Here is a 27,161-nt window from a genome sequence, read left to right on the forward strand (position 1 = left end):
TTTTTCGCAATTTTTAACTGACTCAAGCTCACCCTCTTCCTCCCTCTCTCTCTTAGACCTCCTCTACCTCTCTTTTTCCCTCCATTCCTCTTCCATATTCCAAGTATAACTCTCCTTATGATAGTACTGCACTTCTCCCGACATACATCTAGTTCTTGCCTTGTCAAGGGACGCCATTTAACCGCATCCCTGCAGTTCTTCTTCTTCTTCTTCTTCTTCTTCTTGTTTTATGGTGGACTACATCCAAAAGTTGGATGGTTTGAAAACAAAAATAAAATTAAAATAAATAAATCCCTACTTAATAGTGATTCTAACAATCCACTCTAATAAAAATAGTACATTGCCAAAACAAACAAAACTCCCACTTCTTCCTTCTTTTAGGGTCTAGGACCTGAGAAGGTGGTACGGCTTTTGCTAATATTCCATGTAATAATAATAATAATAATATAATGTAACTCCTTTGCTGTGAAATCTTTCAGCCCCAGGAACCGCTCTGCCGCAATCACAATGATTTCAATCTTCCTAGATCGTTTCTCCACCTTGTCAGTGCCATTTATCACTGTTGTGAGAAAGGCCACAAAGTCCACCTTTTTAACCTTTAAAATGTCAGGATCCTCTTGGTGTAAGACAACCCCTGCAGCCTGCAGTGAAGGCCTATCCACTATCATGGACTCTTCTGGTGCAACATTCAAACCCTCAACCCTTTTCACAGCATCTGCATATGAAATGCTCTGTACAACCCTGACTTTGGCCACCTCATTCTCCTTTAACCTTGTGGGGCATTCAGAAGACGTGGCTTCATGATTCCCACCGCAATTACAACATGTCACATTTTCTTCACTTTTATAACACTTAATATTATATTTTCCACATCTTGTACATCTTGGCTCCTCCCTTCTGCAAACACTTTCTACATGACCAAAAGCTGTACAATGTTCACACTGCATTGTCATTGGGATAAATGCTCTAACTCTGTAGTTAATATACCCTAACCACACTTCATTAGGGAGAGACTCCATTTCAAAAAAACAAAAGAACAGATAAACTCTTCACTTTTTCCGCATTCACCACTCGATTAATCCAACGTGCTTCAATCACTCCAGGAATGTTTTTCATCTCTTCCAAATCAACTTCCCACAAAACGCCAGATATAACCCCCTTAAGGGGTGCCCTGTTCCGAAGTGACACACACAACACTTCAAACTAATCAAATCGATTAAGACACAACGCACGTTCCTTCTGATCCGCAGAATCACAAAAAATCTAAACAAGCCCGCCTCTCGTGATCCTCACATCCTTCACTTTACCCAGCACTCTCTCCACCAGTTTGGATAACTCAAATGGTTTCTTCAAGATTGCTACTCTGCTCATCTGCTCCTTATTAATAAACCGTACTCCTACTAGATACGAAGAGTCATTCTCATCACTGAACCCTCTACCAATAGTGGAGCAAAATTCCCACCATGCCTCCCTTTTCGCCATCTTAATCGTTCTTCTCGCCATCGCTCTCTTCCTTTGATACTACATGGATTGCTTTCTGTCAAGCCATTCTTAAGTACACGTAGAGCTATATCCCTTTCCTGCACCACCTTTGAGCACCACCCGCCGTCTTCCAGTTAGCTTTCTCAAAACATCACCTCATGTTAGTGCCTCTAATCTGCATACACACATCCATATTGACCTTACATCGAACCCGGAAAATAATCACTCCCTACCGTGGTTTCTCTCATCACTTCCCATTCACACCCCCCTGCCACCACCGCAGATACCATTGTCAAGTCCAAGCATGACTCTGTACCCCTCACCACATTAATTCTCGTCCCCCTCCCATCAGTAACACATACTAATCCACTGTTATCCATCAATCAAATGTTATTTATAATGACCTTTTTACATCAGCACAGTGCTACACAGAGACCCAGCCTTAAACCCCAAACAGCAAGCAATGCAGATGTAGAAGCATGGTAACCAGGAAAAACTCCCTAGCAAGGCAGAAACCTGGGACAAAACCTAGAGAGGAACCAGGCTCTGAGGGGTGGCCAGTCCCCTTCTGGCTGTGCCGGGTGGAGATTATAACAGTACATGGCCATTAAGGCCAGATTTTTCTCTAAGATGTTCAAACGTTCGTTCATAGATGACCAGCAGGGTCAAATAATAATCACAGTGGTTGTAGAGGTTGCAATAGGTCAGTACATCAGGAGTAAATATCACTTGGCTTTTCATAGCCGGCCATTTAGAGGTTGAAATCGTAGGTGCGGTAGAGAGAGAGAGAGTTGAAAACAGCAGGTCTGGGACAAGGTAGCACGTCCGGTGAACAGGTCAGGGTTCCATAGCCGCAGGCAGAAGAGTGGAAACTGGAGCAGCAGCACGACCAGGTGGACTGGGGACAGCAAGTAGTCATCAGGCCAGGTAGTCCTGAGGCATGGTCCTAGGGCTCAGGTCCTCCGGGATGGGAGGGAGAGAATTAGAGGGAGCATACTTAAATTCACACAGGACACCGGATAAGACAGGAGAATAACACCAGATATAACAGACTTACCCTAGCCCCCCGACACATAGACTATTGCTGCATAGATACTGGAGGCTGAGACACTGTGTCCCCGTCCGATGATACCCCCGGACAGGGCCAACCAGGCAAGATATAACCCCACCCACTTTGCCAAAGCACAGCCCCCACACCACCAGAGGGATATCAACAGACCACCAACCTACTACCCTGAGACAAGGCCAGTGACTCAGCCCCTGTAATAGGGTCAGAGGCAGAGAATCCCAATGGAGAGACAGGAACCGGCCAGGCAGAGACAGCAAGGGTGGTTTGTCGCTCCAGTGCCTTTCCGTTCACCTTCGCACCCCTGGGCCAGACTACACTCAATCATAGGACCTACTGAAGAGATGAGTCTTCAGTAAAGACTTAAAGGTCGAGAACGAGTCTGCGTCTCTCACATGGATAGGCAGACCATTCCATAAAAATGTTGCTCTATAGGAGAAAGCCCTGCCTCCAGCTGTTTGCTTAGAAATTCTAGGGACAATAAGGAGGCCTGCCTCTTGGTTGACCGTAGCATACATTTAGGTATGTACGGCAGGACCAAATCGGAGAGATAGGTAGGAGCAAGCCCATGTAATGCTTTGTAGGTTTGCAGTAAAACCTTGAAATCAGCCTAGTCTTAACAAGAAGCCAGAGGGTAGTACTGGAGTAATATGATCAAATTATTTGGTTCTAGTCAAGATTCTAGCAGCCGTGTTTAGCACTAACTGAAGTTTATTTAGTGCTTTATCCAGGTAGCCGGAGAGTAGAGCATTGCAATAGTCTAATCTATAAGTGACAAAATGTCACGGATTCTGCCGAGGCTGCCCCTCCTCCTTGCTCGGGCAGGTTTCGGCGTTCGTCGTCACTGGAATACTAGCTGCTGCCGATCTATGTTCTATGTTTCTATGTTCTACCTGTTGTTGTCGTCTGATTGTCACACCTGTTTCCCATCATGTAATTACTCCTTCCCTATTTAACCCGGTGGCTCCCATTGTGTTTTGTGCGTGTTTGTTTTTCGTGTCGTTTGGTGAGCGGGTTTGTTCCTCCCTGTGTGGAGGTATTTTGTATTGGTTTCTTTACTTATCAGTAAAGTACGTTTTCATTGAGTTCTGTGTCCTGCGCCTGACTTCGACCCACCGCATTACACTGACACTCATGACAGAAACAAGCACCAGTATGGAGTCAGCAGGTACAGCCAGTCAGTCCGGATCGATGGAGAAACGCGTCCAACGACAGGAGAGCATGATCCAGGCTCTCAGCACCGCTATGGAGAGAGTGGTAAATACTATGGACCGATGGGAGAGAGGTGGCTTTCCTACACCTCCTCCAACCACTCAACCACCCATACCACTGTCCACCCCTTCGCAATCTGGGTCCAGTGGGATTCGGCTTTCGCTCCCGAGGGCATATGACGGTACACAAGCCGGGTGTCAGGGTTTTCTTCCTGGCAACCATTCACCCGGCGCCCTCGGGATACGAGAGCGTGTCCGCCCTCATCTCCTGTCTGTCGGGGAAGGCGCTCGAGTGGGCCAACGCCGAGTGGGGAAGAATTGACGCTACATTAGTCCGCTACTTAGATTTCACCCGCCGCTTAGGGGCGGTATTCGATCATCCACCGGAGGGGAGAGCGGCGGGCGAGCGTCTGTTCCACCTAAGACAGGAGAAGAGGAGCGCCCAGGATTTTGCGCTGGAGTTCAGGACTCTGGCAGCTTGCGCAGGATGGAATGAGAGGGCCCTGATCGACCACTATCGATGCAGCCAAAGGGAGGACGTTCGTCGGGAACTTGCCTGCATGGATACCAATTTCAACCTGGACCATCTGGTGGAGATGTCCATCAGGCTGGATAACCTGTTGGAAACCCCTGGACGTTCTGATCGGGGCCCGTCCATTCCATCCCCCAGCACCTCCGACCCTACCCCCATGGAGCTCGGAGGTGCTGCGCTTAGTGAGACCAGGAGAGGGGCCGTCCCCTGTACCAACTGTGGCCACAGAGGACACACTGCTGGTCGGTGCTGGGGAGGGTCCCCAGGGAGTCGAGGCAGTAGGCAGAGCACTGGTCGACCATCTCAGGTGAGTAAGCACCCGACTCACCCAGAGCTCCCTGTTGCTCATAAGTGTATTGAGGTTGTTTTCCCAGAGTTTTCTCCTCATTCCCAGCATAAGGCGCTAGTAGATTCAGGCGCAGCTGGGAATTTTATTGATCGTCAGTATTCACTTAGTTTCGGGATTCCCTTTGTTCGTGTTGATGTGCCCTTCCCTGTACATGCTTTAGATAGTCGCCCGTTAGGGTCAGGCCTAATCAGGGAGGTCACCGCTCCACTCTTAATGAGGACGCAGGGGGGTCATGAGGAGAGGATTAGTCTCTATCTGATTGATACTCCTGTGTATCCTGTTGTGTTGTGTTCTCTGGTTAACCACTCATGACCCCACCATTTCATGGCAACAGAGGGCTCTCAAGGGATGGTCCAGTCAGTGCTCAGGGAGGTGTGTAGGGGTTTCCTTAGGGGCTACTACGGTGGAGAATCCAAACCAGGTCTCCACAATGCACATTCCCTCCGAGTATGCCGATTTGGCTCTCGCCTTCAGTAAAAAGAGGGCGACTAAATTACCACCCCATTGTCCGGGGGATTGTGCGATAAATCTCCAGGTGGGCGCTGCACTTCCCCGGAGTCACGTGTACCCTCTGTCACAGGAGGAGAAGGCGGCTATGGAAACATATGTCTCCGAATCTCTGAGACAGGGATACATTCGGCCTTCCACTTCACCTGTTTCCTCAAGTTTCTTTTTCGTGAAGAAGAAGGATGGTGGGTTACGCCCGTTCTTTGATTACTGTGGTCTTAATTAGATCACCGTCAAGTACAGCTATCCATTACCTCTGATAGCTTGTATGATGGAGTCATTGCACGGGGTGTGCTTCTTCACGAAATTGGATCTCAGGAGCGCGTACAACCTGGTGCTTATCCGGGAGGGAGATGAGTGGAAGACGGCATTCAGTACCACCTCAGGACACTATGAGTACCTCGTCATGCCATACGGGTTGATGAATGCTCCATCACTCTTCCAATCCTTTGTCGATGAGATTTTCAGGGATCTGCACGGACAGGGTGTAGTGGTGTATATTGATGACATTCTCATATACTCCACTACACGGGCCGAGCATGTGTCCCTGGTGCGTAAAGTGCTTGGACGACTGTTGAAGCATGACCTGTATGCCAAGGCGGAGAATTGGGGTTTGCCAATTACTACCGGAGGTTTATCTGGGGCTTTGTTCAGGTAGCGGCTCCCATTACCTCGTTGCTGAAGGGGGGCCGGTGCGTCTGCGGTGGTCAGCTGAGGCAGACAGGGCGTTCAGTCATCTGAAGAAACTGTTTACCTCGGCTCTAGTGCTGGCTCATCCGGATCCCTCCTTGGCTTTCACGGTTGAGGTGGACGCGTCGGAGGCTGGGATAGGTGCTGTACTTTCCCAGCGCTCGGGCACGCCACCCAAGCTCCGCCCCTGTGCGTTATTTTCAAAGAAGCTCAGCCCGGCGGAGCGCAACTATGATGTGGGGGACCGGGAGCTGTTGGTTGTGGTCCAAGCCCTGAAAGCGTGGAGACATTGGCTTGAGGGGGCTAAACACCCATTTTGACTGACCACCGCATTCTGGAGTACATCCGGGCGGCGAGGAGATTAAACCCTCGCCAGGCAAGGTGGTCCATGTTTCTCACCCGTTTTGTTTTCACCCTTTCTTACAGGCCAGGGTCCAGGACGCTAAGGCAGATGCTCTGTCCCGACTGTATGACACGGAGGAGCATTCCGTGGAGCCCACTCCCATACTTCCGGCGTCGTGGGAGGTGGACGCGGACATCGAGCGGGCGTTGCGTAACGAACCCACTCCTCCCCAGTGTCCAGAGGGTCGTGTGTACGTCCCTCTGGAGGTCCGCGATCGTTTGATCTATTGGGCTCACACGTCACCCTCCTCTGGTCATCCTGGCATCGGTCGGACAGTGCATTGTCTTAGTGGGAAGTACTGGTGGCCCTCCTTAGCTAAGGACGTGAGGGTTTATGTTTCCTCCTGCTCGGTGTGCGCCCAGTGTAAGGCTCCTAGACACCTGCCCAGAGGGAAATTGCAACCCCTACCCGTTCCACAACGACCGTGGTCCCACCTATCGGTGGATTTCGTGACGGATCTTCCCCCCTCACAAGGGAACACCACGATCCTGGTCGTTGTGGATCGGTTTTCTAAGTCCTGCTGCCTCATTCCTCTGCCCGGTCTCCCTACGGCCCTACAGACTGCTGAGGCCCTATTTACACACGTCTTCCGGCACTATGGGGTACCTGAGGATATAGTGTCTGATCGGGGTTCCCAATTCACCTCGAGGGTCTGTAGGGCGTTCATGGAACCTCTGGGAGTCTCGGTCAGCCTGACCTCAGGGTTTCACCCCGAAAGTAACGGGCAGGTGGAGAGAGTCAACCAGGAGGTGGGTAGGTTTCTGAGGTCGTATTGCCAGGACCGGTGGGGGGAGTGGTCGGTTTTCCTCCCCTGTGCAGAGATGGCCCAAAACTCACTCCGCCACTCCTCCACTAACCTTACTCCATTCCAGTGTGTATTAGGTTATCAGCCGGTTCTGGCACTTTGGCATCAGAGTCAGATCGAGGCACCTGCAGTGGATGAATGGTTTCGGCGCTCACAGGAGACCTGGAATGCTGCCCATGTGCGCCTGCAGCGGACCATCGGGCGGCAAAGGTTGAATCATGATGACGTCAGTGATCTTCAGGTCGTAGCTCTAGAAAGAAGCCCGAGTTCCCGACTTACAATTCCGAGTTGGAAGACCAATCAAAACATATCTTCTGAGCTAGTTTTTTCCCTAAGTTCCCAGTTGTCTTGAACTCATTGAAGTCAGATTTCCCAGTTCGAAGTTAAGTTGTTTTGAGTGTGGCAGAAATCATGCTGGATTGACAGCATGGCCAATGTTGAATGTTTATCATTTTAAGCTTGGAAAAGAGACCCTTAAACCCAGAATTGGAAGCACACACCCACTCCACTGAATAGCAGGCTAGTGATTGCTTTGCAATGCTTGCAGTTCGCCACTGATTCCTTCTAAACCACTCATTATTGAATTAGCAATTTCCAACTTGTGTAATGCTTATGTCCAATGGCCGATGAGCACCGATACGTTTTATCTATAATTTATCTTCATATGACAAGGATTAAAAGGATTTGCCAGTAGATTGTCAAGTTCATTCATGATGACTGCTAGCTAAGATTTTGAAAGTATGATGTTGACATGATCAGTCCAATCAAAGCTACTGTAGATATAACGTGATTTGACATCATTTTATCTGTGGCCAATGACCTTGAGCCTTCTTGGATGGGCACTTCTAATGTAACTCTATAGCAGCACCCAAGGGGCTTACATTTTCGAACTCTACCCGTTGATTTGGCAGTGACGTAGTGTCCCCATGAGTGACAGAACACTGAGCCAGTCACGGCGCAACTAGAGAACATTACCAACCCCTACACTCCTGCCCCTCCACCACAGAAAGCACTGAGCTAGGATGAAACACCTGCATTTTGGAGCTGCCTTAGGAAAGCAAAAAAATGTTTGCATGCGGCATTATTAACTCAATGATTTAATTTTTTACATTGTTTGCAAACTGATATGTGACACGTATTATTGCCAAAATAACATGCAAAACAGGCAACCCTAAATTTTTGTATTTTACTTTTGTTGCACAAAAAAAAGAAAAGAACATAGAACAACCCCCAACTGACCCCTCCGCTCTAGCACACCATACCGATCTGAATCCTGGAATTACAAACTCCAGTTGAGGTTTGAGCAATGTCTCTTGGACACACACTACATCTGGCACTACATTCATATCATATACAAACTTCTTAAACTTCCGCCCGTTAGCTATTAAGCTTCTAGCGTTCCATTGAAGGACTACAAAAACATACTAAATAAGTTGTTCCAACCCATCACCTCTTGGCTGACTCAACATCTCATGCATCACTACCCCAGTTGCTTCTGTAATTCCCAGGAAATCTTTGGCCGCGCGTACCACCACTTCTATGAGTGCAGACTTTTTCTTAACCTGATCACTCATATTCATCACACTACACATGAACGCCAAGAAGTAAACCCTGTTCACCACCAACGATTATTTTATGACACACTGATGGTCACATTTTGTGGAGACCCCAGTTTGTGCTACTCCCTCACCTCCCCCTTCCATTGAAGGCCGCTGCACCAATTTCCTCACAGGTTCTGTACTTTGAACTCTCCGTGCTGCTTCAGCATGCGTGACCTTGTTTGTAATCTTATATCTCTGTACCTCCGCTTCCTGCTTCTGTGCTATACATCCCCTGAACGCAGCCTCAAAATCCGCCATTGACACCTCCATCGGTTCTCCCGCAATCACCCCTCTCACTTTCGCCCCACTGCCAGGGACATGGCATTTCACCCTACTTCCATTTAGCGCCTCCATTTTAAATATATTGTCCCTCTGAACTATATTAACCTCAAATATCAATACCTTTTCCTACGCACCTCACATATTTTACATGTCCTATATCTGACTTGATGGCCTTTGACAACGTTATCGGATGTAACATTTTACAGAGAAAACCACAATTACCTTGTTCTCCTGTACCTCATCTCCCTGCTTGTTTGCTCTTCTAGAATCCCCCCTTCCATCTATGTCCCCATCTGTGGTAAATCCACCCTCATCACCTTTTCTGAACCTCCCCTCCCCTGTGCAGTCGTGTAGGTAGACTCATCACTGATCCTATTACTTTCATCCATCTCAGACTTACTCCCATCTGAGCTACTTGCAGATCCGCCAAACAAACGCACCAGTGATGTTCATACTTAAATGTGTTGCGCACCTTTAAGAGAGCAAGGAATTATGGGTGAGTAGTTGGGTAAATACGAAGCGGAGAACAGTGTGGAATGTATGAGTATGATCTAACTCTATAAAGTGTTCTCTTATTTAAAGGTGCAATATGCAGAAATCACTCCGCCATTTCCTGGTTGCAAAAATTCTAATCGTTTGCCTAATTTCAGTTTATGTGACAAAACAAGCAGGGCTCTCCAAACCTGTTCCTGAAGAGCTACCCTCCTGTAGGTTTTTCTTTCAACACCAGTTGTAACTAACCTGATTCAGCTTGTCAACCAGCTAATTATTAGAATCAGGTGCGCTAGATTAGGGTTGGAGCAAAAACCTACAGGACGGTAGCTCTCCAAGAACAGGGTTGGAGAGCCCTGGTGTAGAGAATCATTGTAGCGTCTAAACCGCTGTGAAATATATTTTCAATAACCAAAAACATTTGGTGTTTTCAGCTGTTTGAAGCTGGTGTACAAAAACAAAAGTAAAAGATAGCACATAGAACAGATCTACTGATTCTTAGACTTGCTTTCAATGAGAATTACATATCTATTACACACAGTTCTATGTGAATTTGGTCGAGTCGTCCAAAAAGTTACATATTGCAGCTTTAAGAACTAGAACACCACACCATGCACACTGAGGGTAGGCTAAATGGGATATGATATGGTTGATGCTGCAGAGAGTGGACCAGGAGGTCACAGCAACTGGGGAATGCTGGGAGTGAGGAGTGAGTAAGTAGAGGATGTACGGGTGGAGAATCGGGTAGAAAGTGGTAGAATATGGACTGGGGGAGAGAGAAATAGGGCCAGAAATTGCATTGGGGAAAGCTCTTCAATGGCTGTTTCCAAAACCAAGTGTCGATGTGGATATTTTTGAGGGCAGGAGAGAATGTGGTGAGGACGCTGTGTGGAGAGACATATACATAATCGGTTTTATTTGTTTTTAAGGATATATACAGATTGTTCAAAGGATCCAGTCAGTGTTAGGGTGGAGGCAGGGGTGTATATCCCAGATTTCAATGTTGAGAGTATGTAAGCGGTTAACTGACTGTGTCAGTGTATGCGGCCTAGTTGATGGCCATGATTATAGGTTTGAGATGGGAGGAGGAGGTGAAACCCCTAAGGTCACTGAGTGGCGCAGTGGTCTAAGGCACTGCATCGCAGTGCTAGCTGTGCCACTAGAGATCCTGGTTCGAATCCAGGCTCTGTCGTAGCCGGCTGCGACCGGGAGACCCATGGGGCGGTGCACAATTGGCCCAGCGTCGTCCAGGGTAGGGGAGGGAATGGCCGGCAGGGATGTAGCTCAGTTGGTAGAGCATGGCGTTTGCAACGCCAGGGTTGTGGGTTCGATTCCCACGGGGGGCCAGTATGAAAAAAATATTAAAATAATGTATGCACTCGCTAACTGTAAGTCGCTCTGGATAAGAGCGTCTGCTAAATGACAAAAATTTAAATGTAGTGATCTGCTCTGATTCGGCTGCAGTGTTGAGTAGTGTGAAGACGGGCAGGTCAGATAAAGGAGACTTGTTTGTGGAGATGATGGTGCTGTTAATGAGATTGGAGAGGATGGAAGTGGTGGTAAGCTTTTGTTGCGTTCCCGCCAATGTGGGTGTGGAGGGTAATGAGAAGGCCGATGTGGTGGCTAGGAGTGCGGTGAGGAGAAAGGGGGTAGTTATTCAGGTCCCGCTGGGCCACAGGGAAGTCAAGTCCTTGATCCGTGCAAAAGGGCTTGATCTTTGGCAAAGGGAATGGGATGCTAGTAGTAAGGGGAGGCAATTTTATTGGATGCACCGGTCAGTTAAGGAAGAGGTGGGGAGTATGGGATGTAAGAGAGAGGAAGTTGTGGAGTAGTCTACGGTTTGGGTACACAGGGTTTGAATGCCACGTTGTGGATGATAGGGAGACATGAAACAGGTCTGTGTGATGAGTGTTTAGTGGAGGAAACGATGGAGCATGTGTTGATATTTTGTGAACTGTATGATGTAGATAGGGAGAGATTGTGTGAAAGTGTTAGAGAGGCTGGATGGGGTTGGGGTTTGGGTGGTGTAGTGTGGGGAGGGAAGTGGTGTCTAGGGCTCTATTTCACTTGCTTAGAGAAACAAGAGAAATTTAGAGAATTTTATGTAGGTAGGCCGTGACTGGCGTCACACTCCAGTACAGTAGATGGCGGTGTATGCACCTTAAAAGTTGGCTGCGATCTGCCAACCCAATCAAGAAGAAGAAGAAGAAGAAGAAGAAGAGTGGACCAGGAGTTGACAGAAGGCAACAGGTAGGCTTGGTGGATTCATTTTGCTAGTTCAAAAAGGGCCAGTCCAATATGGCATAACCAAATACCTGCAGTGCTGAGTTGTAAAACAAAAACAAATAGGCAACCTTAAATACATAACGTTGTCACGCCGTACTGACGATGAAATAACAACATAAGCAAATTACGTTGTACCAACCAAAATGGGTCTTTTCACTTTGATGTTGTAGATTTGTAACTATCTTACGTAAATTGTATGAAACCAGTACAAAAGCGTATATCGTCAGTTCATCGTGACAATGTAACTTTGTTTGGTGGGAGCCTAGTTCCAGCGAAATAACATCTGTCATGCAGCAAGAGTGCGCAGCGACTGTTTGTTGAATGGAGCTGCTCACAGAAGAGGGACATCGGTAGCCGGTAGGTAGGAAAGATGTTTGAACTTATTATATCGACCAGTAAATGATAACTAAGGCAACAATTGGTATGCAAACCAGGTATTGAAAAAGTTTGGTTCCAAGTCTTGGATGAATCTTTGTGACGCGCATTTCAGTCATCATGTGCTGTTTGAAGGCTTTACCAAAAAACTTTCCCAGTTAAATGTTGACTGCAAAGTAGGCCTACACAGCAGAATGATATGAAGATTGTATCAATTGGGAGGGCATTTGTTTTGCAATCTCTGCCATCACATTTACACTGTAGACCTACATTGTACAGTAGCCTACAGAAACACTGCTAGCCAAATGATATCTTGCTAGGTGCTCAATTGAATTAAAGGGCAACTACACCTTCCCCCTCAAAATTTAGATTTTTCCCAGACCTCAAAAATGGTCTCCTGATGTGGTTTAAGCATTGTAGTGGACGTAGAACAACCTAAAAAACTACAGGAAAACTCATAAAAACTATAGGAAAACATAGAACTTTTCACACAGGGCGCCTTTCCTTCGCGAGCGTCTGTTTGGGAAAATGTTGTCTAATTTAGAGTACACCCACTTCTCCAGGCACCACTACACCACTGGCCGTATGTATCAAACGTCTCAGAATAGGAGTGCTGATCTAGGATCAGGTCCCCCCTGCTGTCTATGTGGTCTTATTCATTGTAATCTAAAATACTAATCTTATCCTAAATTAGCACTCCTGAGACGCTTGATACATACGGCCCCTGGTCACACATTTGTTCAATTTGATGTTCCAGCAGATGCAACTGAAGTACCGTAGTTGTGTGTGTGTTGCTCTTGACATCTTTCACCCCCTCGATACATCATACACACCTTTGTTAGCCTTTTTTTTATCAACTGTTGTTTATAGTACTCTCTTCCTTGTTGTCTTTTGGTTGTGTGTTTACTCATGATATAGCTGAACGGTCTACTCTTTTTTTTTTGTTGTTATATTTTACCCCCCTTTTCTCCCCAATTTCATGATATCCAATTGCGATCTTGTCTCATCGCTGCAACTCCCCAACGAGCTCAGGAGAGGTGAAGGTCGAGTCATGTTAACACCACTTATTCCGAAAGCCAGCCTAACCAATGTGTCGGAGGAAACACTGTTCAACTGACGACCGAAGTCAGCCTGCAGGCGCCCGGCCGCCACAAGGAGTCGCTAGAGCGCGATGAGCCAAGTAAAGCCCCCCCGGCCAAACCCTCCCCTAACCCGGACGACGCTGGGCCAATTGTGCGCCGCCCTATGGGACTCCCGGCCATGGCTGGTTGTGACACAGCCTGGGATAGAACCCGGGTCTTTAGTGACGCCTCAAGCACTGCGATGGGTTTATTCATTCTAATTCAGGGTGATGTGCATAATTCAGAATAGTGAAGAGCGAAGGAAAAGCAGCCAACAAGTGCTCAGAATATGTGGGAACTCCTTCAAGACTGTTGGAAAAGCATTCCAGGTGAAGCTGGTTGAAAGAATGCCAAGAGTGTGCAAAGCTGTCATCAAGGCAAAGGGTGGCTATTTGAAGAATCTCAAATATAAAATATATTTTGATTTGTTTAACACTTCTTTGGTTACTATATGATTCCATATGTGTTATTTCATAGTTTTGATGTCTTCACTATTATTCTACGATGTAAAACATAGTAAATATTAAGAAAAACCCTTGAATAAGTAGGTGTGTCCAAACTTTTAACTGGTAGTGTATATGGCATACTGTATATGCAGATGGTTTGTATGGCATCACGCCCAAACTGCTATCTGTATGTTATTGCCCCTGCACAGTTATGTTTACCGTAATAAATGTTTAACACTATGTGTCTGATAAGAATGAAATGAAGGGCTCAAGCCCTGTCTCATTGGCTTATCAGACATATCTATTGATGTAACTGCGGTCATACAAACGTGCCCGTTCCATACCAACATTTAGAGCCATATAAATGCCTTGTTTATGGTAAGGCCCTGAGATTTTACATTTACATTTACGTCATTTAGCAGACGCTCTTATCCAGAGCGACTTACAAATTGGTGCATTCACCCTATAGCCAGTGGGATAACCACTTTACAAAAGGTATATATTTTTTTGAGATGAGCGGTTTAAGGTCTCTTACTGTACACTGTACACTGTGTCCAGGGGAAAACATATAGTCCAATCTTTAACTTCATCTTCCCAGTATACACAAGATGGATATCAAGTATCATGGTTATAATTGCACTGCACTGTTGACAAATCACTGATTGTCAAGTATTTTGCAAGAACAGTATGTGTGTACATAACAAATCAAGGGCATTTCTTGATTTGAAGGGGAAAATACTGTAATTATTTATTATGTACTTGAATTATTTAAAGTGTAATGCAAAGTTAACAGCCAGTCAGTGTCAACCAAGTTACTACACTACTCTACATTGACTAATCTGTGCAGTGGACATACAGTAACTGAAAAACTATACAGCAAAACCAAAATGCATGTCATTTATCTCACTGCATCTGCTCAGACTTTGTGAGTAAGTCCCCAGAGCCCAAGCATTGTAAAGTCTTTATTACATTACTCAACATTTTAATGCACATATCCAAACCTCACCAATGCAGTAGGCAAAACCAAATAAGTTTTATTTCTCTCACTATATCTGCACTGACTTTGTGACGAGGCCCCAAAGCCCCAGGTAAACACTGTCATTGTTGACACAAAAGGATGTTAAGAGACCCATGGGGCGGCGCACAATTGGTCCAGGGTAGGGGAGGGAATGGCTGGCAGGGATGTAGCTCAGTTGGTAGAGCATGACGTTTGCAACGCCAGGGTTGTGGGTTCGCTTCCCACGGGGGGCCAGTATGAAAATAAAAATAAAATATTGTATGCACTCACTAACTGTAAGTCGCTCTGGATAAGAGCGTCTGCTAAATGACTAAAATGTAAAATGTAAATGTAAGACAATGGTCTGAGGAGGACCTGCGGCGTGTACTTTGATCCCTCTCTGTGTGTACTGTAGGTGAGAGTGAGATCTTGACGCAGCAAACTGGTTTTGCTTTAAAAACTATTTTATTTAACTACGACTAAATATTTAAATTAAGTGAATGTACGAGCTGACAAACCGTACCCGGTACGGAATCCATATTAGGAACATTGTCATTCCTCCTCAGATCTCAAACCTCCCCTAGTCATGTCTCAACACTGAACTAGTCTAGAGTAATCCCTCCTCCTCAACTCTCACCCCTCACCTAGTCAAGTCCCAACCCTGAACCAGTCAAGCGCCACCTCCCAATATTCCGTACCTAGGCATACATTGATGGCATGGGAATCGTCCACATAGTTTTTTTTTGCTGAATGGTGAAATGGTGTGAGTTCACATCAGGTGAGTGGAGGCTGCTGTTGGACTTAATGTAAGTCTAACAGCACTTACATTAAGTGAACTTCCCTTTGTGGAATCCCAATAAAAGATGGCGCCAACGGAGAAGGGCGACATCTTCCGAGTTCCAACCCTACTTTGCTATATAGTGACTTTTATCGTGTTTATCAAAAAAAAAATTGTACAGAAAGTTCATACTATTATCACATATGACTGCCAAGCACTTCTGGACATCAGATCGACAGTTACTAACCTCGATTTCGACTTCAAATACGACTTCAACTCTAACTCAGCTGTTCCACTGTTCATACCTTACCCTATTCCTTTGTTCCATTGGCTACCAAAACGCTGCAGGCGTAGACGAGGTGGAGTCCTGGTGAAATTGAGGCTTCTTCCCTCCGTTCTATTAGTAAATGTCCAGTCACTAGGAGAATAAAATGGATGAGCTTAGTTCGAGAGTCTCCTATCAGAGAGTTGAAAAGCTCCAATATTATATGTCTTACTGAAATGTGGCTGGATGATGACGCTATACACGTAGTACTCAGTGGATTCTCCATGCAGCGGCAGGATTGGATTGGACATATTGCTGTCTACATCCCTCCACAAGCCAACACCACTCTGGCACTCAACGAACTGTATGAGGCCATAAACAAACAAGATACCGCTCACCCAGAAGCAGCGAGACTTTAACACGGGGAGACTTAAAACCGTCCTATGTCACCTCTACCAACTCTAGACCACTTTTATTCTACCCACAGAAACGCATACAAGGCCCTCCCTCATCCTCCCTTCAGCCAATCTGACCATGACTCCATTCTCCTGCTTCCTGTTTACAAACAAAAGCTCAAACAGGAAGTACCAGTGATGCGCTCAATACGGAAGTGGTCGGATGAAACAGACGCAAGGCTACAAGACTGTTTTGCTATTACAGACTGGGATATTTTCTGGGATTCATCCGATAGCACTGAGGAGTTTACCATAACGGTCACAGGCTTCATCAATAAGTGCATAGATGATGTCATACCCACAGTGACTATAAGAGTATCCAAACTAAAACCATGGATTACAGACAATTACCACCCTGGGCTAAAGGCTAGAGCTACCGCTTACAAGGTACGGGACACTGACATGGACGCATACAAGAAAGCCCGCTACAGCCTCCGAGACATCAAACATGCAAAAGGACAATATAGGAGGAAGGTGGAATCAAATAAAATCTAATTTTATTTGTCACATGCGCCGAATACAACAGGTGTAGATCTTACTGTGAAATGCTTACTTACAAGCTCTTAACCAACAATGCAGTTCAAGAAATTGAGTTTAAAAAAAATATTTACTAAATAAACTAAAGTAAAAAAATTAAATAAAATCAGAAGTAAGACAAGAAAATGTAAATAACGAGGCGATATATACAGGGGGTACCGGTACCGAGTCAATGTGTGGGGGTACAGGTTAGTCGAGGTAATTTGTAAAGTGACTATACATAGATAATAAACAGCGAGTAGCAGCAGTGTAAAAACAAAGACAGGAGGGGGGTGGGGGGTCAATGTAAATAGTCTGGGTGGCCATTTGATTAATTGTTCAGCAGTCTTATGGCTTGGGGGTAGAAGCTGTTAAGGAGCCTTTTGGTCCTAGACTTGGCGCTCCGGTACCGCTTGCCGTGCGGTAGCAGAGAGAACAGTTTATGACTTTGGTGACTGGAGTCTTTGACAATTATTTGGGCCTTCCTCTGACACCGCCTAGTATATAGGTCCTGGATGTCGGGAAGCTTGGCCCCAGTGATGTACTGGGCCGTACGCACTACCCTCTGTAGCGCATTATGGTCAGATGCCGAGCAGTTGCCATACCAGGTGGTGATGCAACCGGTCAGGATGCTCTCAATGGTGCAGCTGTAGAACTGTTTGAGGATCTGGGGACCCAAGCCAAATCTTTTCAGTCTCCTGAGGGGGAAAAGGTGTTTTCATGCCCTCTTCACAACTGTCTTGGTGTGTTTGGACCATGATAGTTTGTTGGTGATGTGGACACCAAGGAACTTGAAACTCTCGACCCGCGCCACTTCAGCCCCATCGATGTTAATGGGGGCCTGTTCGGCCTTCCTTTTCCTATAGTCCACGATCAGCTCCTTTGTCTTGCTCATATTGAGGGAGAGGTTTTTGTCCTGGCACCACACTGCCAGGTCTCTGACCTCCTCCTTATAGGCTGTCTCATCATTGTCGGTGATCAGGCCTACCACTGTTGTGTCGTCAGCAACTTAATGATGGTGTTGGAATCATGCTTGGCCACGCAGTCGTGGGTGAACAGGGGGTACAGGAGGGGACTAAGCACGCACCCCTGAGAGGCCCCAGTGTTGAGGCTCAGCGTGGCAGATGTTTTTGCCTAACCTTACCATCTGGGGGCGGCCCGTCAGGAAGTCCAGGATCCAGTTGCAGAGGGAGGTGTTTAGTCCCAGGATCCTTAGCTTAGTGATGAGCTTTGAGGGCACTATGGTGTTGAATGCTGAGCTGTAGTCAATGAATAGCATTCTCAAACCTATTACACCGTCTCCAACGCTCAACTTATGTGGCAGGGCTTGCAGACGATAACGGATTACAAACGGAAACCCAGCCATGAGTTGCCCAGCAATGCAGAACTCATAACCAAGCTAAATGCCTTTCATTCTCGCTTTGATGAATATAACACTGTGCCTTGGGTGAAAGCCCCTGTTTATCTGGATGACTGTGTGATCTCACTCTCCATGGCTGACGTGAGCAAATTTTAAACAGGTTAACAATCAGATGGAATACCACAGCGCATTCTCAAAGCATGCACAGACCAGCTGGCAAGGGTCTTTCACAGACATTTTCAATCTTTCCTTTTCCCAGTCTGTAAACCCAAGAACTCCAAGGTAACCTGCCTAAACATCTGTTATTATAAAGTGCTTTGAAAGGCTGGCCATGACACACATCAACACCATCATCCAAGACACCCTATACCCACTCAAATTTGCATACTGCTCCAACAGATCCACAGATGATGTAATCTCAATTTCACTTCACACTGCCCTCTCCCACCTGGACAAGAGGGAAGATGCAGTGCATTCGGAAAGTATTCAGACTCCTTGACGATTTCCAAATTTTGTTACGTTACAGCCTTATTCTAAAATTGATTAAATACATGTTTTTCCTCATCAATCTACACACAATACCCATAATGACAAAGCGAAAAAATAAGAAAAAAACTTATTTACATAAGTATTCAGACCCTTTGCTATGAGACTCAAAATTGAGCTCAGGTGCATCCTGTTTCCATTGATCATCCTTGAGATGTTTCTACAACTTGATTGGAGTCCACCTGTGGTAAATTAAATTGATTGGACATGATTTGTATAGGCACACACCTGTCTATATAACGTCCCACAGTTGACAGTGCATGTCAGAGCAAAAACCAATCCATGAGGTCGAAGGAAGAGCTCCGAGACAGGATTGTGTCGAGGCACAGATCTGGGGAAGGGTACCAAATAATTCCTGCAGCATTAAAGGTCCCCAAGATCACAGTGGCCTCCATCAATCATAAATGGAAGAAGTTTGGAACCACCAAGACTCTTCCTAGAGCTGGTCGTCCAGCCAAACTGAGCAATCAGGGGAGAAGGGCCTTGGTCAGGGAGGTGACCAAGAACCCGATGGTCACTCTGACAGAGCTCCAGAGTTCCTCTGTGGAGATGGCAGAACCTTCCAGAAGGACAACCATCTCTGCAGCACTCCACCAATCAGGCCTTTATGGTAGAGTGGCTAGACGGAAGCCACTCTACAGTAGAAGGCACGACAGCCTTCTTGGAGTTTGCCAAGAGGCACCTAAAGGACTCTGACCATGAGAAACAAGATTCTCTAGTCTGATGAAACCAAGATTGAAGTCTTTGGCCTGAATGCCAAGCGTCACATCTTGAGGAAACCTGGCACCATCCCTACGGTGAAGCATGGTGGTGGCAGCATCATGCTGTGGGGATGTTTTTCAGCGGCAGGGACTGGGAGAGTAGTCAGGATCGAGGGAAAGATGAACGGAGCACAGTACAGAGATCCTCGATGAAAACCTGCTCCAGAGCGCTCAGGACTTCAGACTGGGGCGAAGGTTCCCCTTCCAACAGCACAACAACCCTAAGCACACAGCGAAGACAATGCAGGAGTGGCTCGGGACAAGTCTCTGAATGTCCTTGAGTGGACCAGCCAGAGCCCAGACTTGAACCCGATCGAACATCTCTGGAGAGACCTGAAAATAGCTGTGCCGCAACGCTCCCCATCCAACCCGACAGAGCTTGAGAGGATCTGCAGAGAATGGGAGAAACTTCCCAAATGCATTTGTGCCAAGCTTGTTGCGTCATACCAAAGAAGACTCAAGGCTGTAGTCACTGCCAAAGGTGCTTCAACAATGTACTAAGTAAAAGGTCTGAATACTGATATACTGAAATTTCAAAAAAACAGTTTTTGCTCTGTTATTATGGGGTATTGTGTGTAGATTGATAAGAAGATAAACAATTTAATCCATTTTAGAATAAGGCTGTAATGTAACAAAATGTGGAAAAAGTAAAGGGTTCTGAATACTTTCCAAATGCACTATAACTATATGAGAATGCTGTTCATGGACTACTGCTCCGTGTTCAACACCATAGTCTCCTCCAAGCTCATCACCAAGCTAGGGACCCTGGGACTGAACCCCTCCCTCTGCAACTGGATCCTGGACTTCCTGACGGGCCGGCCCCAGGTGGTGACGGTAAGCAACAACACCTCCGCCACGCTGACCCTCAACACAGGGGTACGTGCTTAGTCCCCTCCTGTACCCCTCAGGGGTGCGTGCTTAGTGGCCACGCATGACTCCCACACCATCAAGTTTGCTGACGTCACAACGGTGTTAGGCCTGATCACCGATGGCGATGAGTCAGCCTACACGGAGGTGGTCAGAGACATAGCAGTGTGGGGCCAGGACAACAACCTCTACCTCAACGTTAGTAAGACCAAGAAGCTGATCGTGGACTATAAGAGAAAGAGGGGAGAGCACGCCCCCATCCACATCGACAGGGCTGTTGTGGAACGGGTCGAGAGCTTAAAGTTCCTTGGCGTCCACATCACTAAGGACTTAACATGGTCCACACACATCCGCACAGTCGTGAAGAGGGCACGGCAGTGCCTCTTCCCCCTCAGGAAGCTGAAACTATTTGGTATGGGCCCTCGGATCCTCAAAGTTCTACAGCTGCACCATCGAGAGCATCTTGACTGGCTGCATCACCATTTGGTATGGCAAATGCTCCTCCCTTGACCGCAAAGCGCTATAGAGGGTGGTGCGGACAGCCCAGTACATCACTGGGGCCGAGCTCCCTGACATCCAGGACCTCTATATCAGGCGGTGTCAGAGGAAGGCCCGAAAAATTGCCAGACTCCAGCCACCCAAGCCATAGACTGTTCACTCTGCTACCGTCCGGCAAACGGTACAGGAGCATCGGCTCTCGGACCAACAGGCTCTGAGACAGCTTCTACACCCAGGCCATAAGACTGCTAAATAGCCAAACTGCTAAATAGTCAATTAATGGTACCCAAACTATCTGTACTGACTCTATCTTGTGCTGACCCTACGAACACTCACTAGACTATACAGTGAGGGAAAAAAGTATTTGATCCCCTTGCTGATTTTGTACGTTTGCCCACTGACAAAGAAATGATCAGTCTATAATTTTAATGGTAGGTTTATTTGAACAGTGAGAGACAGAATAACAACAAAAAAATCCAGAAAAAAGCATGTCAAAAATGTTATAAATTGATTTGCATTTTAATGAGGGAAATAAATATTTGACCCCATCTCAATCAGAAAGATTTCTGGCTCCCAGGTGTCTTTTATACAGGTAACGAGCTGAGATTAGGAGCACACTCTTAAAGGGAGTGCTCCTAATCTCAGCTTGTTACCTGTATAGAAGACACCTGTCCACAGAAGCAATCAATCAATCAGATTCCAAACTCTCCACCATGGCCAAGACCAAAGAGCTCTCCAAGGATGTCAGGGACAAGATTGTAGACCTACTCAAGGCTGGAATGGGCTACAAGACCATCGCCAAGCAGCTTGGTGAGAAGGTGACAACAGTTGGTGCGAGTATTCGCAAATGGAAGAAACACAAAAGAACTGTCAATCTCCCCCGGCCTGGGGCTCCATGCAAGATCTCACCTCGTGGAGTTGCAATGATCATGAGAACGGTGAGGAATCAGCCCAGAACTACACGGGAGGATCTTGTCAATGATCTCAAGGCAGCTGGGACCATAGTCACCAAGAAAACAATTGGTAACACACTACGCCTTGAAGGACTGAAATCGTGCAGCGCCCGCAAGAAAGCACATATACAGGCCCATCTGAAGTTTGCCAATGAACATCTGAATGATTCAGAGGAGAACTGGGTGCAAGTGTTGTGGTCAGATGAGACCAAAATGGAGCTCTTTGACATCAACTCAACTCGCCGTGTTTGGAGGAGGAGGAATGCTGCCTATGACCCCAAGAACACCTTTCCCACCGTCAAACATGGAGGTAGAAACATTATGCTTTGTGGGTGTTTTTCTGTTAAGGGGACAGGACAACTTCACCGCATCAAAGGGCCGATGGATGGGGCCATGTACCGTCAAATCTTGGGTGAGAACCTCCTTCCCTCAGCCAGGGCTTTGAAAATGGGTCGTGGATGGGTATTCCAGAATGACAATGACCCAAAACACACGGCCAAGGCAAGAAAGGAGTGGCTCAAGAAGAAGCACATTAAGGTCCTGGAGTGGCCTAGCCAGTCTCCAGACCTTAATCCCATAGAAAATCTGTAGAGGGGGCTGAAGGATCGAGTTGCCAAACGCCAGCCTCGAAACCTTAATGACTTGGAGAAGATCTGCAAAGAGGAGTGGGACAAAATCCCTCCTGAGATGTGTGCAAACCTGGTGGCCAACTACAAGAAACGTCTGACCTCTGTGATTGCCAACAAGGGTTTTGCCACCAAGTACTAAGTCATGTTTTGCAGAGGGGTCAAATACTTATTTCCTTCATTAAAATGCAAATCAATTTATAACATTTTTGACATGCGTCTTTCTGGATTTTTTTGTTGTTATTCTGTCTCTCACTGTTCAAATAAACCTACCATTAAAATTATAGACTGATAATTTCTTTGTCAGTGGGCAAACTTACAAAATCAGCAGAGGATCAAATACTTTTTTCCCTCACTGTATATATACACACACCATATAAACACTCACTCACTCACGCACACTACATTGACACTCCCACACAAAACCCACACACAATCACATACACTACATATGCTAACACACACACATACCGACACAACACAAACACACATGCATACCAGTTGAGGCTGCTGAGGGGAGGATGGCTCATAATAATGGCTGGAATGGAGTCAATGGAATGACATCACACACATGGTTTCCATGTGGTTGACACCATTCCATTGACTCCATTCCAGCCATTACTATGAGCCATCCTCCCGTCAGCAGCCTCCACTGATGCACACTGTACACATTACACAAACGCACACTTTTACACTCACCATTTACTGCTGCTGCTACTCTGTTCTTTATTTTACTCTTATCTATCCTGATGCCTAGTCACTTTACCCTGCCTTCATGTACATATCTACCTCAAATACCTCTGCACATTCTATTTTATTAGTATTGTGTTACTATTTTTTAAATATTTGTTATTTTTTAACCCCGCATTGTAAGCAAGCATTTCAAGGTAAAGTCTACACAAGTTGTATTCGGCGCATGTCACAAATACAAATATATTTGATGCCGGCGTGACTGTGACCCAAACTGAGTCTGACAAGCAGGGCTGACTGATGTTGCCTCTCAAACATCCATGGTGCTCCTGGCTGTTTCAAAATTCAAGGCCTGGGTGTCTGTATGCTAACCATGGACACCCAGAGGACTATGATTTATGTGACCCCGCGTTTGACTCGGTCCTGACTTGGCATAGCGCGCAGATAGGCGGGTCTATTGACCCTTTGCGTACTGGAGGTTTCAGCAAAGTCCTTTTGTCTTGTTTGTCTGCAGACAGATGAAAGCTTGGCTGTGTCTGAAAAAATTACTAGCTATCAAGTGCTTGCTTCCTCTGCCCTTGTTTTCTCCATTCCTCCCCTCTTAAAGCGCATGACTCCCTGTCAAAATAAAGGTTAAATAAAATAAATTAATTAATTGTAGGAGAGGATCCTAGTACCCGCTCTCGGACTTCCAATGAGCTTTTAGAGAGGAGAAGTTCAGAGTGGAGGAAGCAAGGATTTGGCAGCTTGTAACAGTTTCGGATACAGGCCAAGTTTTAGTTCTGGATCCTCGCTCTGTTTCTAGACTTCTGATTGGCTCCCTGATTACAAGAGAGGGAAGAGCCCCTGAGATCAGCACTCCTCCTTTTCCATCATTGGGAACACAGAATGTGACCTGTGACTGGCATAATGCAATAGTATTTACCCCAAGCTATGGCACATTCTTGGCATGTTAGTGAAAGTGCAACGTGGTGTGACATTATCCAACTATGTCAGTAAGTAGATAATCAAAATATATAACATATGTGATCTACCTGTCAAACACATCGCTCTTTATCGAGGCCTGCCAGCTTGTCTTTATCTTGGGCCGTGAGGTCATCGATGTCATTGCTCGAGGTGCATGACATGTACATATAGCCTGGGTCACATGATCCTTCTTTGATAAGACACTAGACACTTTCATTGTATTCCATAGACACTTTTGTTATTTACATGTCTGTTCATAGCAGACACTGTTGTACTATTGTTCAGATTGTGTCTTTTTTTATTTATTTAGTTTTTGTGTGTAATTTTTACCCCCCTTTTTCTCCCCAATTTCGTGATTACGATCTTGTCTCATCACTGCAACTCCCCAACTGGCTTGAGTCATACGTCCTCCGAAACATGACCCGCCAAGCCGCGCTTCTTAACACCCGCTCACTTAACCTGGAAGCCAGCCGCACCAATGTGTCGGAGGAAACACTGTTCAACTGACGACCGAAGTCAGCCTGCAGGCGCCCGGCCCACCACAAGGAGTCGCTAGAGCGCGATAAGCCAAGTAAACCCCCCCCAGCCAAACCCTCCCCTAACGCATACAAACAGAAGAGCTGTGTGCCATAGACTTTACAGGCTATCTTCTACTGGTGGTGTAGTTCAATCTAATTGAAACATCCCAGAATTAGGTTTCAATTTATTAACAAGATTTAAAACTACTGGTTCACAGTGCACACAAAGAACTGAGTCTGTGCTACCATCAATAATCCTCATCCTTGCAGCCATGATGCCGAATGCATTCTCTGACTCTCTGACAACAATAGTCATAGTAGTTCCAGGTACACCCAGGTTTATTGAGATGGACACCTATGAATGAGAGGTAACAAGAGAATATGTCAGATATACAGTACCAGTCAAAAGTTTGGACACACCTACTCTTTATTTTTACTATTTTCTACATTGTAGAATAATAGTGAAGACATCAAAACTATGAAATAACACATTTGGAATCATGTAGTAACCAAAAAAGTGTTAAACAAATTCAAAGTAGCCACCCTTTGCCTTGATGACAGCTTTGCACACTCTTGGCATTCTCTCAACCAGCTTCACCTGGAATGCTTTTCCAACAGTCTTGAAGGAGTTCCCAGATATGCTGAGCACTTGTTGGCTGCTTATCTTTCACTCTGCGGTCCAACTGATCCCAAACCATCTCAATTGGGTTGAGGTCTGGGGATTGTGGAGTCCAGGTCATCTGATGCAGCACTCCATCACTCTCTTGATCAAATAGCCCTTACACAGTCTGGAGGTGTGTTGGGTTATTGTCCTGTTGAAAAACACATAATTGTCCCACTAAGCCCAAACCAGATGGGATGGCGTATCACTGCAGAATGCTGTGGTACCCATGCTGGTTAAGTGTGCCTTGAATTCTAAATAAATCACAGACAGTGTCACCAGCAAAGCACCCCCACACCATCACACCACCTCCTCCATGCTTCACAGTCGGAATTACACATGCAGAGATCATCCGTTCACCTACAGTCGTGGTATAAAGTTTTGAGAATGACACAAATACTAATTTTCACAAAGTCTGCTGCCTCAGTTTTGATGATGGCAATATGCATATACTCCAGAATGTCATGAAGAGTGATCAGATGAATTGCAATTAATTGCAAAGTCCCTCTTTGCCATGAAAATGAACTTAATCCCAAAAAAACATTTCCACTGCATTTCAGCCCTGCCACAAAAGGACCAGCTGCCATCATGTCAGTGATTCTCTCGTTAACACAGGTGAGAGTGTTGACGAGGACAAGGCTGGAGATCACTCTGTCATGCTGATTGAGTTAGAATAACAGACTGGAAGCTTTAAAAGGAGGGTGGTGCTTGAAATCATTGTTCTTCCTCTGTTAACCATGGTTACCTGCAAGGAAACATGTGTCGTCATCATTGCTTTGCACAAAAAGGGCTTCACAGGCAAGGATATTGCTGCTAGTAAGATTTCACCTAAATCAACCATTTATCGGATCATCAAGAACTTCAAGGAGAGAGGTCCAATTGTTGTGAAGAAGGCGTCAGGGCGCCCATGAAAGTCCAGCAAGCGCCAGGACTGTCTCCTAAAGTTGATTCAGCTGCGGGATCGGGGCACCACCAGTGCAGAGCTTGCTCAGGAATGGCAGCAGGCAGGTGTGAGTGCATCTACACGCACAATGAGGCAAAGACTTTTGGAGGATGGCCTGGTGTCAAGAAGGGCCGCAAAGAAGCCACTTCTCTCCAGGAAAAACATCAGGGACAGATTGATATTCTGCAAAAGGTACAGGTATTGGACTGCTGAGGACTGGGGTAAAGTCATTTTCTCTGATGAATCCCCTTTCCGATTGTTTGGTGTATCCGGAAAACACCTTGTCCGGAGAAGACAAGGTTAGCGCTACCATCAGTCCTGTGTCATGCCAACAGTAAAGCATGCTGAGACCATTCATGTGTGGGGTTGCTTCTCAACCAAGGGAGTTGGCTCACTCACAATTTTGCCTAAGAACACAGCCGTGAATAAAGAATGTTACCAACACATCCTCCGAGAGCAACTTCTCCCAACCATCCAAGAACTGTTTGGTGACGACCAGTGCTTTTTCCAGCATGATGGAGCACCTTGCCATGAGACAAAAGTGATAACTAAGTGGCTCGGGGAACATAACATCGACATTTTGGGTCCATGGCCAGGAAACTCCCCAGACCTTAATCCCATTGAGAACTTGTGGTCGATCCTCAAGAGGCGGGTGGTCAAACAAAACCCCACAAATTCTGACAAACTCCAAGCATTGATTATGCAAGAATGGGCTGCCATCAGTCAGGATGTGGCCCATAAGTTAATTGACAGCATGCCAGGGCAGATTGCAGAGGTCTTGAAAAAGAAGGGTCACCACAACTTTGGAAGTATGCTTGGGGTCATTCTCCAACTGCAAGACCCATTTGCGACCAAGCTTTAACTTCCTGACTGATGTCTTGATGTTACTTCAATATATCCACATAATGTTCCTACTTCAGGCCAACAGCCTGAAAGGATGGGACACCACCACTTAACACACCCTGTAACTCTTCTGATATCAAGTCTCGCAAACCCAAATACCTCTCTGCAGCTGCCACCACTATTTTCTGCGACTTACGTTCCATCCCTGCAGTACAGTTGATAACCATTGCTATAAATGCCAAAAATCTAATCTTACTGAAACATATCACT

This window comes from Coregonus clupeaformis, chromosome 26 (assembly GCF_020615455.1).
Source record: "Coregonus clupeaformis isolate EN_2021a chromosome 26, ASM2061545v1, whole genome shotgun sequence".
NCBI lineage: Eukaryota > Metazoa > Chordata > Actinopteri > Salmoniformes > Salmonidae > Coregonus > Coregonus clupeaformis.